This window comes from Narcine bancroftii, chromosome 7 (genome assembly GCF_036971445.1).
Source record: "Narcine bancroftii isolate sNarBan1 chromosome 7, sNarBan1.hap1, whole genome shotgun sequence".
NCBI lineage: Eukaryota > Metazoa > Chordata > Chondrichthyes > Torpediniformes > Narcinidae > Narcine > Narcine bancroftii.
Genome location: NC_091475.1, coordinates 55,130,803 through 55,147,651, shown reverse-complemented (window position 1 = coordinate 55,147,651; position 16,849 = coordinate 55,130,803). Strand labels below are relative to the sequence as shown.

Below are 16,849 nucleotides of genomic sequence, written 5' to 3'. Positions count from 1 at the left end.
TTTTTAGGGATTAGTTAACAGTCATTCATGAATGTAATTTGATATTATTCATGCAAGGTTTTGGGTATTCCAGTACCCTTTCTCTGATGCTAAGCTCACCCAAAAGGCATCAACGTCAGGATTTTTATCCACATTCATCTGGTCCAAAACCCATTTGTTTTCAATGACGTCCATGGCTGAAATGAGAAGGCTTTTACATTTCTTTTGCAATCAGAGGCTATGTGCTACAAACTCTGCCCCACAGAGTTTGAGAAACTGGCATTCAAATGTTCCCTCTTAAAATTAACCTGTCAAAGTGCCAAAGAAATCCTGCCAAATGAAGCAAGGTTGGCAAGGCTGGGGCTTTTCTCTTTGGAGCGATGAAGGATGAGGGACAACTTGATAGAGGTATATAAGAGATGACGCAGGAGAAACCTGCTGAGATGGCGCAGCTCGTTTATGTATTGCACTTGACCACAGAAGCTGCAGATTTTCTTGTTTAACTGTATTGTTTTATGTTTTTAAACAAAAAAATAAGGAATGCTTCATGAATTTGCATGTCATCCTTGCGCAGGGTCCATGCTAATCTTCTCTGTATCATTCCAATTTTAGTATATGTGCTGCCGAAGTGAACATTGTCTTGTTAACTATGATTTCCACATCCATTAGATATCAGGAAAAAATAGAAGTATGACTCTACCAAAATAGTGGCACCTAAAAACACAGGCACCCAGGATTTATATGGATCACACACTGAAATCTATACTACCTGCAGCATTAATGTTCACATAGGTTATGTTTCTGTAAGGTTGACCCTTTCCTACATCCATGGTTCAGATTTATTGTGAGAGTACAGGCATGACATCCCATACAAACTTGAGATTCTTATGGCAAAAAAACTGTACACATCCTATACATGTAAACAAATGAAGAACTGTAAACAGATAACAAATTTAAACAAACTGCAATACAGAGGGAACAAAAAGAAAATCGAGGAAGTGCACATGTAATGAGTCCCTGATTGAGTTTGTCGTTGAGGAGTCTGATGGTGGAGGGGGAGCAGCTGTTCCTGAACCTGGTGGTGCGAGTCTTGTGGCACCGCTACCTTTTTCCTGATGGTAGCAGTGAGAACAGAGCGTGCGCTGGGTGGTGAAAAAACTTGGAAAATCAACCCGATGCTTGCCCTGCTCGCAAAGTCAAGTCTGGCACCCTCTTGACAGGTGAAGAGCATGGGAAATGAATGGCTTGTTTCCATCGCGGCTGAATAATGCTGTGAGTCTTGCAAACTTGACCTATGGTTTTGGCTTAACCCAGCGCAAGCTTCTGTGAAGGGAATCATCTGTCTGTGTTTCGTCTCGAATGATTTCACAGCCAATTGACTTTTGCATGAGTGTCTAAATGGATTAGTTTCCACAGAGACTTGAACTTTCTGGAGGCCATATGTTGGATGGTCTCATCTGAGTTTCTCACATTCACATCTCACGTTGATATCCTGAAGGTGAAATTAAGCAAAATGCCCCAGCTATGGCTACTCACTTTTTTTTTTAGTATCTCATGAAAATTAATGCTCCATGACATATTTCTAAATTTAATGTGTGGATTCTATCAAAGATGAAGGGCCAACAATATTTTCGTGATACAGCTAAGTAGTAAAAGAGGATATGGGTGGGACAGTTAGAGCAGGCTGCCAGGAGTTTGTACAGTCTTCCCCCGTGTCTGTGGGGGTTTCCCGCTGGGGGCTCCAGTTTCCTCCCACTGTCCCGGGTTTGTAGATCAATCGGGTGCCATTGGGTGGGATGAGCTCGTGGGCTAAAGTGGTCTGTTACCATGCTGTAGGTCTCAAAAGAATTAAATATTTAGAATGGACATGGGTAACAAAGAAAAAGAATTAGACTCATTTAAATCTGAAAACAAGCCATTTCTTCATTGTTTCTGGCGCTCTAGTCACTTCATCAGGAGTGCTGGTAACTGCCTCTGGAACATCATCAGGTCTCTCAGTTTCAGCATCTTGTATTGGCCTTTCAACCTCTTCGCTCGATGTATCTCTCGACTGGTACCTTTTTACATCTGAGACATTTCTCTTATACAGGACTCCAGTCGGAGACTTGACTGTCACCATACTGCCACTTCTGGATACGACAGTATAGGGTTGATGGTAATAAGGTGTTTCTAGCTTACCACCATTTTCATGCCTCACTAGAACATTATCTCCTGGCATGATGTCTGAGAACTTGGCTCCACGTTTCGAATCTGTGTACAGCTTTGCTGCACCTTTCTTTTCAGCATCGTGGACCCTCATCTCCTGGTCATCTCGGATTTCCTTTATTTCTGGCATTTTTGTGCAGATTTTTCTCCCAAAAAATGCTTCTGCAGGACTTTTTCCAGTGGTTGCATGAGGCGTTGCTCAATAGATAGCCACATAAGATAGCAATGCTTCTCGCCAATTCTGTCCTTCTGCGTGTGCAATCCTCAATCGTTTTTCAATGGACTGATTTTGTCTCTCTACTTCTCCATTGGCTTGCGGCCATTTCGGAGTTACTTTATGATGGTGGATACCTGTGGTCCTCATGTAATCCGTAAATGTCTCTGAAATGAATTGTGGACCATTGTCAGAGTATAATGTAACAGGTAATCCATATCTTGCGAATATCTCTGCTAACGCTTGTATTGTTTTTTCAGTGGTTGTGGACTTCAACACCACGTACTCATAGTATCTGCTGTAGTAATCTATCACTACCATAATTGATTCACCCATCGGTAAAGGTCCAAGAAAATCAACAGCTACGTCGATCCATGGTCCTGTCGGAAGTTGCGTACTCCGGATCGGTTCTGGCGGATTACTCCTACTTGTGATTTGACATCCTTGACAAGTTTTAACAAATTTCTCGGCGTCTTTATCACAACTTGGCCACCATACCTTGGTCCTGAGGTTTTGCTTGGTACCAACAATACCTAGGTGTCCTTCATGCGCTAAGGATACGATTTTCGGTCTCAATCTTTGTGGTATCACCAATCTGCAACCTCTCAATACACACTGTCCGATGCAACAAAGTTCGTCTCTAATGGGAATGTAAGCCTTGTGAGTACACTTGTCAAATTGTCCACTCTGTATGCATTCTCTTACTTCCATGAGTTCTGGATCACGTTCGGATTCTCTCTCGACTTCCTTCGTAGTCACAGCTTTTGGTGTCGCCTGAATAGCTACGAAGCGTACAAAGCTCTCTGTTTCTGTTCCCAAATCTGACTTGGATTGTGGACCACCATCCTTCACCAATCTGGACAGCGGATCAGCAATGTTTGCTTTCCCTGCAATGTGGATTACTTTATATTTGTAGGGTTGTAGTCTGAGTACCCATCTTTCTATTCTGGCACATGGTTTGGATCTAGGTGCATAGATCACCTGTAATGGCTTATGATCTGTGATGAGTTCAAATTCAATGCCGTATAAATATGCATGGAACCTCTCACAGGCCCATACAAGTCCGAGTGCTTCTTTCTCTGTCTGAGAGTATCTTCTCTCCACATCTGATAACGATCTGCTGGCATAGGCAATGATTCTTGGTCCTCCATCATGCATCTGGACCAACACGGCTCCTAAACCAACCGGGCTGGCATCCGCTATGACTTTGGTTGATGCCGCCGGATCGTAATATCCAAGAGTTTTTGCATCTGTCAGGCTTTGCTTCAGCTCTGTGAACGCTTTCTTCTGCTCAGATCCAAAATGAAATGGTACACTTTTCCTGGTTAGTTTCGTTAGTGGTCTGCCACTGTAGCAAAATTAGGAATGAACTTTGCACAAAAATTGACTAATCCCAGGAAGCTCCTCACCTCTGTTGCGTTCTGAGGTGCACGTGCCTCTGCAATAGCTTTCACCTTGGCCTCTGCAGGGTTTAGTCCTTCCCTTGTAAGTCTGTGTCCCATGAAGTCCATTTCTGACACACCGAACTGGCACTTGTTTCCATTCACGGTAAGGCCTGCCTCCTGTAGTCTAGATAGTACACGCCTCAACCGTTTGTCATGCTCTTCCTTCGTTGGTGCATGGACTATGATGTCATCAGAAATGTTGGCAACTCCAGGAATGCCTTGAATCACTCGATGGATTTCATACTGGTAGATCTCCGAAGCTGCATTAATTCCAAATGATAGTCTCTTGTAATGATACAATCCACAGTGAGTCACAAATGTAGTTATATCTCGGGAACCTGGATCCAGCTCTAATTGATGATAGCCCCATTTCAGATCAATTTTTGAGAATACCTTGCTGGTAGTTAGTTCTTGAAGTATTTCCTCCACTGTTGGTATAGGGTGTCGTTCTCTAATTATAGCTTCATTGGTCATTCTCTTGTCAACACATAGTCTTATGTCACCCTTTGGTTTGGGCACAATCACTACGGGACTGACCCATTGTGTCGAATGTCCCACCGGTTCAATAATGTCTTGTTCGGTCAATTCTTTAATTTTGGCTTCGACTTTCCCACGAAGTTCAAACAGAGTTCTGCGCATTTGTTGTGCCTTGGGTTTGACCGTTTCATCTACCGCTAGCTTCAATTGTCGACCTTTCAGCTTTCCTACTCCTTGGAAGACTGCGGGGAATTCTTGCTTCATATCCTCGTATGACTGAATTGAATTGACACAAGCTCCAATATGAATTATTGCCAGGTCTTGCGCTGTGCTTCTACTCAGCAATGGTTCTCCCCTCTCTTCTATGACCATAAACTCTGCTTTGGTGTACTTATCTCCAGCTTCAACAGTTGCAGTAAAACATCCAATGGTCTGCAATGGCTTGGTTGCTGTGTATGGATACAGTTTCTTGGAACACTTCTTTGAGGTACAGATGATCTTTTTCCTTTTCAACTTCTCCCATAAATGTCGATCAATCACATTACTGTCACTGCCTGAGTATACAATGACCTGCACTGTCACTCCACCAATGATCACTGGGACTTTCTCATGACGTACTTCATTCAACGTAAATTGGTAACAACTCTGTTCCTCCTGGGTATCATCATCGTCACCGTCTATCTGGCGAATAGTATCTTTCTTTCCAGGATACTTTCCTTTCCCCCAGGCTTTGCCTTTGGAAGTTGTACTCTTCCTCTTCTGGTCTGCATTGGACTTGCTTTTGCTCTTCTTTGCAAAGTGGTCCTTGCCTCCACACTTTCTGCAAACTTTGCCTTTGGCCGGGCAATATGGGTCTTTTCCAAAGTGACCTCGGTTTCCACATCGATAACACTCCACGTCCCGTGTCGGCGTATATCTTGGCTGATTATGGCGATGTGAGAGCCTCTTAATTTGCTGGCTTGAGTTGTCTTTCAGGGACATGGTATGAAATTGCCCTTCAACAGCCTCTAATGCAGCAGCAATGGTTAAAGCATCGGTGAGTTCCAACTCACTCCTTTCCAGTAGACGTCTTCTGAGTTTATCTGATCTACAGTGCTGTACGACTTGATCCAATAATTGGTTGTCCAAATCAGCTGGCATGTAATTGCATCCAACAGCTAGCTTGCATAGTCTCGTCACGTACTAAGCAATTGTCTGGCCAGCTTCTTGTCTCGTTCTCCGAAACAAATGGCGTTGAAATGTAGCATTCGGTGTCACTACATAGTGTGCATTTAATGCATCTACCGCTTTCCGGTACTCATCCTTTCTTCCAGTATTCAAAAGTATCTTAAATGTTTCCCGAACTGAGGGTCCTGCAGTGAAAAGAAGTAATGCCCTTCTCTGTGCTTTTTGTTCAACTGTACCGGTATCTAAAAATAGGCCACGACTGTCGGCATAGGATTCAAATTCTTCCAGCCATGCATTCCACTTCACACTTACAGTGCTTGCATCACCCGTTGGGTCAAAATGAGCAATTCCACTATGTGTTAGAAAGTCACCGTCTGCCCCAGCCATGAGGAAATATTCCAGCCCCAAAAGTACTGAGACAAGAGAAAATTCTTATCACCTTGAAGTTGTCTGTAAACCTCTGTAATCTTGTTTAGTCTTTAATTTTCTTCAAGCTTCTTTCATCCTCGTCGCCAATGTCACATATGTGGCCCGAAATGTGAAGTTAATGAAACATTAAACACAAGTTTATCAGGTAAACTTCTTAGTGTCTTTTTATTCTCCTGCTTCCTTTGTTCTCCTGCTTGTATTCTTATCTCTCTCTCATACCACGTGACTTCCGGTACATCTCATACATATTCATTATCATGACACCTTTGACTTTCCCTTCCTGAAGTCAACAATCAGCTCCTTGGTTTTAGTGACATTTGAGTGCAAAGTTGCACCTTTCAGCCAAGTTTTCAATCTCCCACCCCTACGCTGACTCATCCCCTTCCTTTATATAATCCACTACCGTAGTATAGTCAGTAAATTTGTAGATGATGTTGTTTTCCTACCAAGTCACACAGTCATAGGGTATAACAGGGGGTAAAAATGCAGCCCTGTGGTGCTTGGTACTGATGGCGATTGTGGAGGAAATTCTTTACCAATCCTCACTTATTGTGGTCTGGAGGTGAGGAAATCGATGATCCATTTACACAGTGGGGTGTTAAGTCCCCGGTCTTGGAGTTTGCTGATCAGTTTTGAGGGGATGATGGAGGTAAATGCTGAATTGTAGTTGATAAAACAGCATCCTGATATATGCACCTTGGCTGTCCAGTTGTTCCAGGGCTTTGTGTGAAGCCTTGAATGGTACTTGGAGGTCATGAATCAAATTGTATTTTTTTACTCAGTCGCTCATGCATTTTATAGAAATGGCTTTGTGTTTTACACTCACAAAATAAAGCCCCTTGACCAAACTGATCCCACTAAATCCCACCCCCCCCCCCAATTATATTGTCTACAACAAGACCCTGAAAAATGTTGTAAACATGTAAGTCTGCAGATGCCGAGATTGCAGTAAAAACACGGAGAGTGCTGAAGGAACTCAGCCGGATGCTGCGAGACTAACTGAGATCCTTCAGCATCTCGTTTTTCCCTGGAAAATGTGACCCATTTCCCATTTCATGAGGGTGATAGCAGAGATGCACCAGGCCTTAATATTTCAAATCTGTAATGTATTCTCCGCATTGTATTTTTCTTCTAAAAATATTCTTTTTCTAAAAATGCTTAATACTTGATTAACACAAAAGGGACAAAGCTGTACTCCAAATGACAGACCTTCTCATAATTAATAGCGCATTTTGCCTTCAGCAACAAAATATTTTGAGCAATGGCGCTGTTGCTTTTGGAATGTTTTTGCTGCGTCCAGTCAGACAGCTCAAGAATGTAAAGTCTTAAGATGATGGAGTTAGCACTTTATCAATAATCTTTGATTTGTTGTTCCCTGGATACAGTATGATAGACATTCCGATCCTTTGGAGAAGTTATGGTCAATGCAGAATAAACTTGGAGGACTATCTCTTTTGCCAATAAGCCAGATAAGCCCACTTTATCCTTAGAAATCAGAGAGAAAAGAAAACTTTGTAATTTTTTAAAAATTCTCATTTGTCATTTGAATAGCTCATGCATCCGTTTTCTGTTCATCCTCTGTTTTTTCTGAACCTCACATTGCTTTTTCAATCTTCTCGTGCATTAATTTTTCTGAGGTACTTTGATCACTTCAGATTAGGGAGCTAGTCAATGTGTTGAGTCGATCATGGCTGAATGAAGACAATGGATGTTGTACAATGAGAGGACCTAAATTTATGGTTTCTCCTGAGCTCATTGGTTAATTATCATCTTATTGTTCATAAAATGCAGGAGGTAAAGGATTTCAGAAGTGTCAGTGGGGAATGGGTGCATGGACTGTAACGATACTTTTTTCATTCATCAAATAATTATCTCAATCTGACACAAAAACTGGCTTGCATTAAATGTTCAATACGCCATTTAATTAATTATTCAATATGTAAATGTTTAGTTTTGAACATCAATATTCAGATTGTTACATTTTATTTGAAAATAACATGAAACAGATGGCTTGAAGACATGAAAGTTTGTAAATAATTTAAAATGATAAATTTAATAACCTGCTTGCTTGCATTTTTGCATGTTTAACATGATAGCACCTTCAGTGAAATTAATACAAATTATGCTTTCTGAGATAATTTAGCAAGTTTTCCCAACAGTCATCAAATCACCACACTTCTTTATTCACCCAGATGAATGAGAACTAAAGGCAAATCTGAAGAATAGTTCAATGAATTGGAATTTATCATTCTCTCTCGAGAGTGTCTCTATCTGCAGTGTGGAGTTTCTGTTTAATTGCTGCCTCTTTTGTTGCGATTGGCTGGAATAGTGGTTTTATTTTCAGCTTTTTCTTTTCCAGTTTCCCCTAAAGTTTTGGGTCAAAATGAGTGCTCTAGGTAGAGGGAGGAGAGTTCCTGCATGGACTTTCTCTCAGCAGATGTCCTGAAAGATTATCTTGCGAACCAACTAGTGATGGTGGGCAGTCTTTAGACTGACCTTGTGATCATTGCTTGCTAGAAACCAAACCAAAGGAGCTGAAGTTCAGTGAAGCCTGGTATTGAAAAATCCCTGGCCTTTGAATTTATGCTGTGATTTTGCAAAGCTCACCAAGAGTTAAAATTGGGCAAACAGTCCTTCTGACAAATTACATCTCTGTATGATGATTCTTTTAAATTTCTCATAGGAAATGCCATCAGTTTAATCCTGATTTAAGGTTGGTTCAATATTACAGGTCCTTATCCACAAGTTGATTGCAATTTTCTTTGATGTACGTTTGTTTTGGTTAACAAGCAGGAGAATTTGAAGAGAAAACCTCCAATTAAGATTAGATCTGAACTCAATTGCATTTATTAAAACATTTAATGCAGCCAGAATATTGTTTTTTTTTAAACTTTATTTATTCATTCAAAAAAACAAATAATATATGACATATACAGCAATTAAACATATATAGAAAAAAAAAGAAAAGAAAAGAGCCCCCACCTTCAGCCAACTCTCCTAAGGAGAGCCATAAAAAAAGAAAAAAGAAAGAATATTAAAAAAAATACAGATACATATTAAAATGTAATCAATATAAATTGAAATGTAAATACTCCAAGTATAGCAGCCACTTATTAATTAAAAATTATAATTATCATGTGAAGCATACATAATTTTTTCCATTATTAAACAATATTTCATCTCATTATGCCATCTATTGATATCAATCATATTTGTATCTTTCCACATACTAGCAATACATTTTTTTGCTACAGATAAAGCTAAATATACAAAAGCAAGCTGGAACTTATCTAATCCCAAGCCTTTCAGAGGTTGCAAACTACCCAATAAAATTACTGTTGGATCTAAAACTATTTTAATCTTATACAGATATTCTAAAAACGATTGAATTTTCTTCCAAAAAGATTGTATATGTATACATGACCAAACAGCATGAAGAAAAGTTCCAACTGTATCACCACATCTAAAACACAAATCTGATTCATTAAAACCATATTTTTTAAATTTTTCAGATGTCAAATATAATTGATGTAAAAAGTTGTAATTAATCATTGCATAATGTGCATTTATCAATCTAGTTACACTATCATAACAGATATATAACCAATCCTCTTCAGAAAAATAAAACCAATATCTACTTCCCATTTAATTTTAGATCTATCCCAAACCTTTTCATACATACCATCCTGTAATATTTGATACATAGATGAAATATACACCTTCTCTGGTACCTTCATTAGAAAAGTCTCAAATTTAGTCATTTTAGGTAAAATCATACCACCAAACATACATTTTACCAAAGATCGAATTTGATAATAAAGAAATAAAGAATTCTTATCAATACCAAAATCTTCCCTCATCTGATTAAAAGATAAAAACTTAGCCTCTTTAAAACAATCTCCCAAATTTTTCACACCTTTAAATCTCCAATGCAATAAACTTTGATTATGTATTGAAAAAGAAATAAGTTGATTATTATCTTCTTTTCTTCTCTTTGGCTTGACTTCGCGGACGAAGATTTATGGAGGGGTAATGTCCACATCAACTGCAGGCTCGTTTGTGGCTGACAAGTCCGATGCGGGACAGGCAGACACGGTTGCAGCGGTTGCAAAGGAAAATTGGTTGGTTGGGGTTGGGTGTTGGGTTTTTCCTCCTTTGTCTTTTGTCAGTGAGGTGGGCTCTGCGGTCTTCTTCAAAGGAGGTTGCTGCCCGCCGAACTGTGAGGCGCCAAGATGCACGGTTTGAGGCGATATCAGCCCACTGGCGGTGGTCAACGTGGCAGGCACCAAGAGATTTGATTATTATACAATAGAGTCAAAGCCAATAATTTACCCCTAGAACCTATCATTTTATATTTCTTTATTCGTAACTTCATTAAATGTCTTAGTATAGGCACATTATATTGTTGTAACAAATTCATATTCCACCTAAACAAAAATTGATGTATTTGAAATTCAGAAATACTTGCCATCTCAATTTTAGCCCAACTAGGATGCCATACCAAATCCATCAATGAGCTAATAAATTTAAGTTGAGCTGTAATTAAAGCATTAGGACAAGACTCAGGTAATTCATAATGTTCCCCAACTTGATGTAATACATCCCCAAACACTGTAGATAAATCATCATTAAAAAATTTATAAAATTCAACTGAGAATCCATCATCGCCAGGCGATTGACCATATGGATTTCCAGCATAACCATTTTAGTTTCTGAATCAGTAAATCGTATTTCTAACTCCTGTATATCTCCATCCTCTAATATCGGTAAATTCAGCTGTGATAAAAAAAGATCAATCGATCCAGTTTCCTATTTTCCTTCAGATGTATATAACTTTTTATAAAATGAATAAAATTCATCATTAATTTCACGAGATTTATAAGTAATAAGAGAATTCCATCTAACAGGATTAATAGTCCTCGCAAATTGCCACGCAAATACCTTATGTGCTTTCTCTCCCCATTCATAATACCGTTGTTTAGTCCTATTAATCACACATTCAAATTGATAAGATTGCAGTATTATATTTCAATTTCAGCCTAGATAATTCTGTTTTCTGATCTTCTGTAGCATCTTTCTGAAATTCCTTTTCTAACTCATTGATCTGTTTCTCTAATTCAAGACTGATTTAATTGATTATTTTTTATTTTAGAAGTATAACTAATTATTTGTCCTCTCAAATAGGCTTTTATAGCATCCCATAATACAAACTTACTTTGAACAGAATTAGAATTTTTTTTCCAAAAAAATTAACTTGTTTTTTCAAAAAATTAATAAATTCCATATTTTTTTAACAACATTTTATCAAATCTCCAACGATAAGCTATTTGAATTTTCTCAGAAGTTTCATATGTAAAATATAACTCAGAATGATTTGAAATCACCCTACTTTTATATTCCGCTTGGTGTATTTTCCCTTGTAAATGTGCCGATACTAAAAAGAAGTCAATCCTTGAAAACGATTCATGTCTAGATGAATAAAAGGAAAAATCTTTCTCTGTCGGATTAAGACGTCTCCAAATATCTACTAAATTAAGATCTTTCATCAATGCTTGAGCCTGAATTACCATCTTGGATTTTTTAACTTTCTTCGGAGATTTATCTAATAAAGGTTCCAAAACACTATTAAAATCACCACCAACTAAAATATTATCATAGCATGACCCAAACATAAAAATGCATCTGAAATAAATATTTCATCATCCGCATTTGGAGCATAAATATTAAGTAAAGTCCAAAATTCACTAAAAATCTTACAATTCAATTTAAGAATGCATCCTGCCTTTTCCTCCAATGATTATAATTCAAAAGATATTTTTTTATGTATCAAAATTGCTACACCTTTAGCTCTAGAATTAAATGAAGAAGAATATACATGCCCAATTTCATGCTTTCCTTCACATTCAAATGTGTTTCTTTTAAAAAGGCAATATCAATTTTCATTTTCTTAATATACGCCAAGACTTGCTTACGTTTTATTGGACTATTTAATCCTCGAACATTAAAAGTAGCAAACCTCAACTTTGACATATCTACTATTATTACTAAATACCAATAATATATTTATATAGAAACTCAAATCAACGTATATAGGCCCTCCAATAAAAAAAATGACAAATTAAAAACTAAAAAAAATAATAAAGAGAAAAAAGAAAATTCCCCCCCCCAAAAAAAACTACCAAAAGGTAGTAATCCCTTCAACAAAAATTGGATGTAGGTCAAATGAATCAGCAAAACTCATTGTTTTGCGATCATTTTTTAAAAAAAAATGAAATTGATAGTCTCATAAAACACCTTCAACACTGCAGGGTAATGAAAAGTCGACTTACAACCTTTACGCCACAAAACTTATTTAACTAGATTGAATCGATGTCGACATTGAATGACCTCTTGACTCAGATCAGGATAAAAAAAAGACTGCTATTCTGAATCAATAATGGGGTTTGTCGTTTTCTTGCATTTTGTACTGCAAGTCGAAGTATTGCTTCTCTATCCAAATAACTCAAACATCGAATTATTACCGGTCTCGGTGGTTGACCAGCTGAGGGTGTTCTTCTTAAAGCTCTATGGGCTCTTTCCAGTGCCAATACCCCAGAGAAAAATTCTTGCCCTAATATTTGCAGAATTCAGTCTTTAAAAAAATGAAGAGGATCTTGTCCTTCTATACTTGCTGGCAAACCAAGAATTTTCACATTATTCCTTCTGCTTTGATTTTCCAAATAATCTATTTTTTTCTTTCTAGCTCCTTCTCATGTTCTCCTAATTCTATGACTGATTTTTCCACCTTCAATACTTTTTCTGTGTTAGAAGTCACTTGTTGTTTACAGTCCTAAAAAGCAGTCTGAAATTATTTTAATTCTTCATAAGATGCATCCACACGTGCCTTCATACCAGCATTCATTTGAACCATTTCATTCATTTGAGATGTCAACGAATCCATTCCAGGTTTTATAACAGCTTGAATAGCTGCCTTCAATTGTGATTCAGTAAAGATCAGCTCTGCTCTCTCTGACATAGTGGCAGTACAAGGTAACTGCAGCTCCTGCTGCAATTCAACAAAAGGCATTTTAAAAGATTTACTGCGGGTCTGGACTCCCAGCGACGGCATCCCGACTTCTTCAAGAAGTCGCTGCTTGTCTCCCCCCACATCTTGTTGTCTTCTCATCCATTCGCGAAGAAAAACGACTTCTTCAGATTGTAATGCTGCCTGATGCATTTCCTTTTCAGCATCCACAGGTGATCCTTGGGATTTAGGCAATGAAGAAGTTGAGCCTGGGGCTGCTTCAAGTCGTCTAGGCCCAAAATCTTCAGCACTTCAAAAATGGCCAAACGAAAGACAGAAAATAGGACCTTTCAAGACAGGTGGGAGGCAGACAATATGTTCATCATTTTAAAAGACAAACCTGTTTGTCTTGTGTGTGGAGCCAGTGTGTCTGTAGTTAAAGAATATAACATACGACGACACTGTGAAACGAAACACCAGGACAGGTATAAGGATCTGAATGAGAAGCAAAAGCTCCAGAAGGTGGAGGAGATGAAAAGAAATCTGTTCTTACAGCAAACTTTATTTTATATTTTATTTCCCATTTGTTAATGCTTCTTCTGGAAAGAGTTTAACCAAAACTATTATTAAACATTTATTTTAATAAGAAAAAGTTAAACATTACATATGTTGAAAGATGAGAAAATTTTCAATAAATATTTAGTTTGGCCCATGACTTAGTCCAAGTTTTTAATTTTGGCCCTCTGTGAATTTGAGTTTGACACCCCTTCATTATACATTCATGACTGTGTGGCTAGAAACACCTCCAATGCTATCTACTAGTTTACCAATAACACCACAGTTGTCAGCAGAATCACAAACGGCAATGAGGAAGCGTACAGACGGGGGATAGATCAGCTCGTTGAATGGTGTAACAACAACAATCTTGCACTCGATATCAGTAAAACCAAGGAGATGATTGTGGACTTCAGGGGGAAGTCAGGGAAACACGACCCAGTCCTCATCGGGGGCTCAGTAGTGGAGAGGGTCATGAACTTCAAATTCCTGAGTGTCAACATCTCCTGGAGCTTCCATATTGATGCAATCATGAAGAAGACTCACCAGTGGCTATACTTTGTGAGGTGTCTGAGAAGATTTGGTATGTCACCAAAGATTCTTGTAAATTTGTACCATGGAGAGCTTTATGGCTGTTTGCATCACTGTCTGGCATGGAGATGCCAACTCTCAGGACAAGAATAAACTCCAGAAAGTTGTTAACTCAGCCTGCGACATCACAGGCACCAGACTTCACTCCATCGAGGGCATCTACCTGAGATGGTGTCTTAAAAAGACAGTCTCTATCCTCAAAGACTCCCACAACCCAGGTCAAGCCCTCTTCACTCTGCTACTATCGGGGAAAAAGTACAGGAGCCTAAAGACGAGCACTCAGCGGCATAAGAACAGCTTCTTCCCCGCTGCCATCAGATTCCTGAATAATCAGTGAACAAAGACTTGGCCTTCCTTTTCATGCACAATTGTTTTTATTTTTTTAATATAATGTTGTAAGGTGGTTATAATATGAGCGTTTGCACTATGACGCTGCCACAAAACACTAAATTTCATGACCAGTTCATGACAATAAATTCTGATTCTGATTCTGAAGGATAGACCATGCAATTATAGCAATTGCTTGAGAATGAAAATGTGCATTCATTTCTGGTACCTCATCACAGGTGCTTTGTGGAAGGTGCAGAGGAGCTTTCCAAGAAGTTTGCACAGATTGGAGAACATGTCAGATGAAGAAAGGGGCTTTGGAGCAACAGAAGATGTTAACTGAATAGAAGTGTAAATGGTTATGAGGTGTTTGGATAGTATGGACAGTCAGCACCTTTTTCTCAGGGCGACGGTAGCAAATACCAGAGGATATCTGTTTAAGGTGAGTGGAATAAAGTTTAGGGGAGATGTATTTTTTTTAATATACCGATCAGTGGTTGCTTGGAATGCATTGCTAGGGGTGGTGGTAGATATTGGTACAACAGAGATATTGAAAAGGCTCTGAGATGGGCACATGAATGTAATAAAACTGGAATGTTATGGGTTTGAGGATAGGGAAGGATTAGATTGTCAGCACAACCTTGGTGGTGGAAGCTGAAACATTGGGGGCATTTAAGAAACTCTTAGACAGATATGTGGGTGAAAGAAAAATAGAGGTTTATGGGGTAGGGAGGGTTTAGTACTTTTTTCTAGGAAGGAATATATGGGACAGCACAACATGGAGGGCCAAAGGGCCTCTAAAGTGCTGTATTGTTCTACCATATTTCTTTCTCTTATTCGATAATCTGAACACATTAACAGTGGAAAATGGTGTTAATTATGGCAGTAATAAATTTAACCCACAGTCAAAGTAACATGAAAGGAAATGTGCATTTGTGGAAAAAATGTTTTCGAATTTGTTTTCTTAGAGGAAAATACTCAGTTCATAATTCTTTATATTAATGAAAATATAAACAAACTAGAAAAAAGAAAATATTTTATGTAATTTATGGTTTCAGTTAAGTGTGAAACTTACATATTACAGTATTCTATTATTTTGATAGTTTATTATCCAATTACAACCATCACAGTTATTGAAACATAAATATATTTTTCATGGACTATTTGGAATGAATAATTCATGCTTCAAACAAGCAGATTGCATTTCTTAAAAAAAAATTAAGTATTTGAGTGCTTGAATAAATGCCCAGAATCCTAAGCACATATAAATCTCGACTGACGCTCCAGTGAGTGCTACATTGTTGAAGGCATTTTCTTCCCGGTGACATGTTGTAGTCAGACCTTGTTTGTTCTCTCAGGTGGACGTAAAACATTCCGAGGCAGGATTTCTCCCAGCTAACTTTCAGTATCCCACCCATTACGTATTCTCCCCATTGATATCAGAAACAATGCATTATCTAGTATTCATCTATTTGTGGGGAACTTGCCGAGTTCATTCTACATTGCAATGGGAACCGTGCTTCCAAACTCTACACTTCATTGTGTGTTAAAATGCTTTGGTGCATTTTAATGTGCAGTGAAGTCAAGATAGAGCCCAATATAAATGCTAATCTAAAAGTAGGATTGATAGTTAAATATAATTGGAAAAGATGTTCCATGAGCATTTTTTCTCATATGAGATTCAGCATTGCACCGAGGAATGATGTCATTCTGCCTCCACTCTTGCTTCATTATTGCATTTACTTGTCACAGCATTAAGCAGTCTTAAGAGACAAGTTCCTTGGGTAACAATGGCATATCCACTCGACGTTTTCTGTTACTGAAATATCATTAATTAAATACTTGCGGTATCTTACTGCCGTCGTTGTTGATCAGCTGAAGTCTTATGTTGACCAACACTTAAATTGAGTTATGTTGAATCAGGGTTTGTTTTTAATGATTCAAAATTAATGCTTAGTTATAAAAGATGTCCACAAAACATTACCAAAAAAAAACACTCAACATTATACATGCAATTCTTTAATTTCCAACTGAGAGTTTTACAGTTCACAACCAACTCTTCTACAGACCCAGTTTTCACACTTCACCAATAGAAGGAAAGCAAATGCAACTTTTAATCAGAGAAAATTTGTAATAAACAGTGATATTAACATCCATAGGGAACTCACTACTGAGCTGGATGCTGCAGTGGATTCAAATACAAAAAAAATTAATAGTACTTCTATAATGAGAATTGATATGTTATTTAAAACTAGATCTGCTCCTGGAAGAAATTTGTGACAATGCAAGGAAAATGAGACACTTCAGCTTTTCAGTAGAGCACACTGAAGCCCCCGTGTGCTAAATTTGAACTGATCATTCTTACAATTTCCCTGCTAACATTACCAAAAATTTTCCACGTGGTGCAAAGTTAGGCACTCTTTTTTAAAAAAAAGCATCAATAAAATCTGACCCAGT

General features: G+C 38.2%; 1 protein-coding gene and 1 non-coding gene across 4 annotated transcripts in view; one reads left to right on the top strand and one right to left on the bottom strand.

The window, feature by feature from the left end:
- The window catches only part of LOC138738944 (interleukin-1 receptor accessory protein-like 1), a 1,251,110-nt gene that overhangs the window by 138,333 nt on the left and 1,095,928 nt on the right, over nt 1–16,849 (top strand). The window lies entirely within an intron of this gene.
- Nucleotides 509–613, bottom strand: LOC138740199 (U6 spliceosomal RNA). Its single transcript, XR_011342738.1, has one exon. It is a non-coding gene; the product is annotated as a U6 spliceosomal RNA (small nuclear RNA).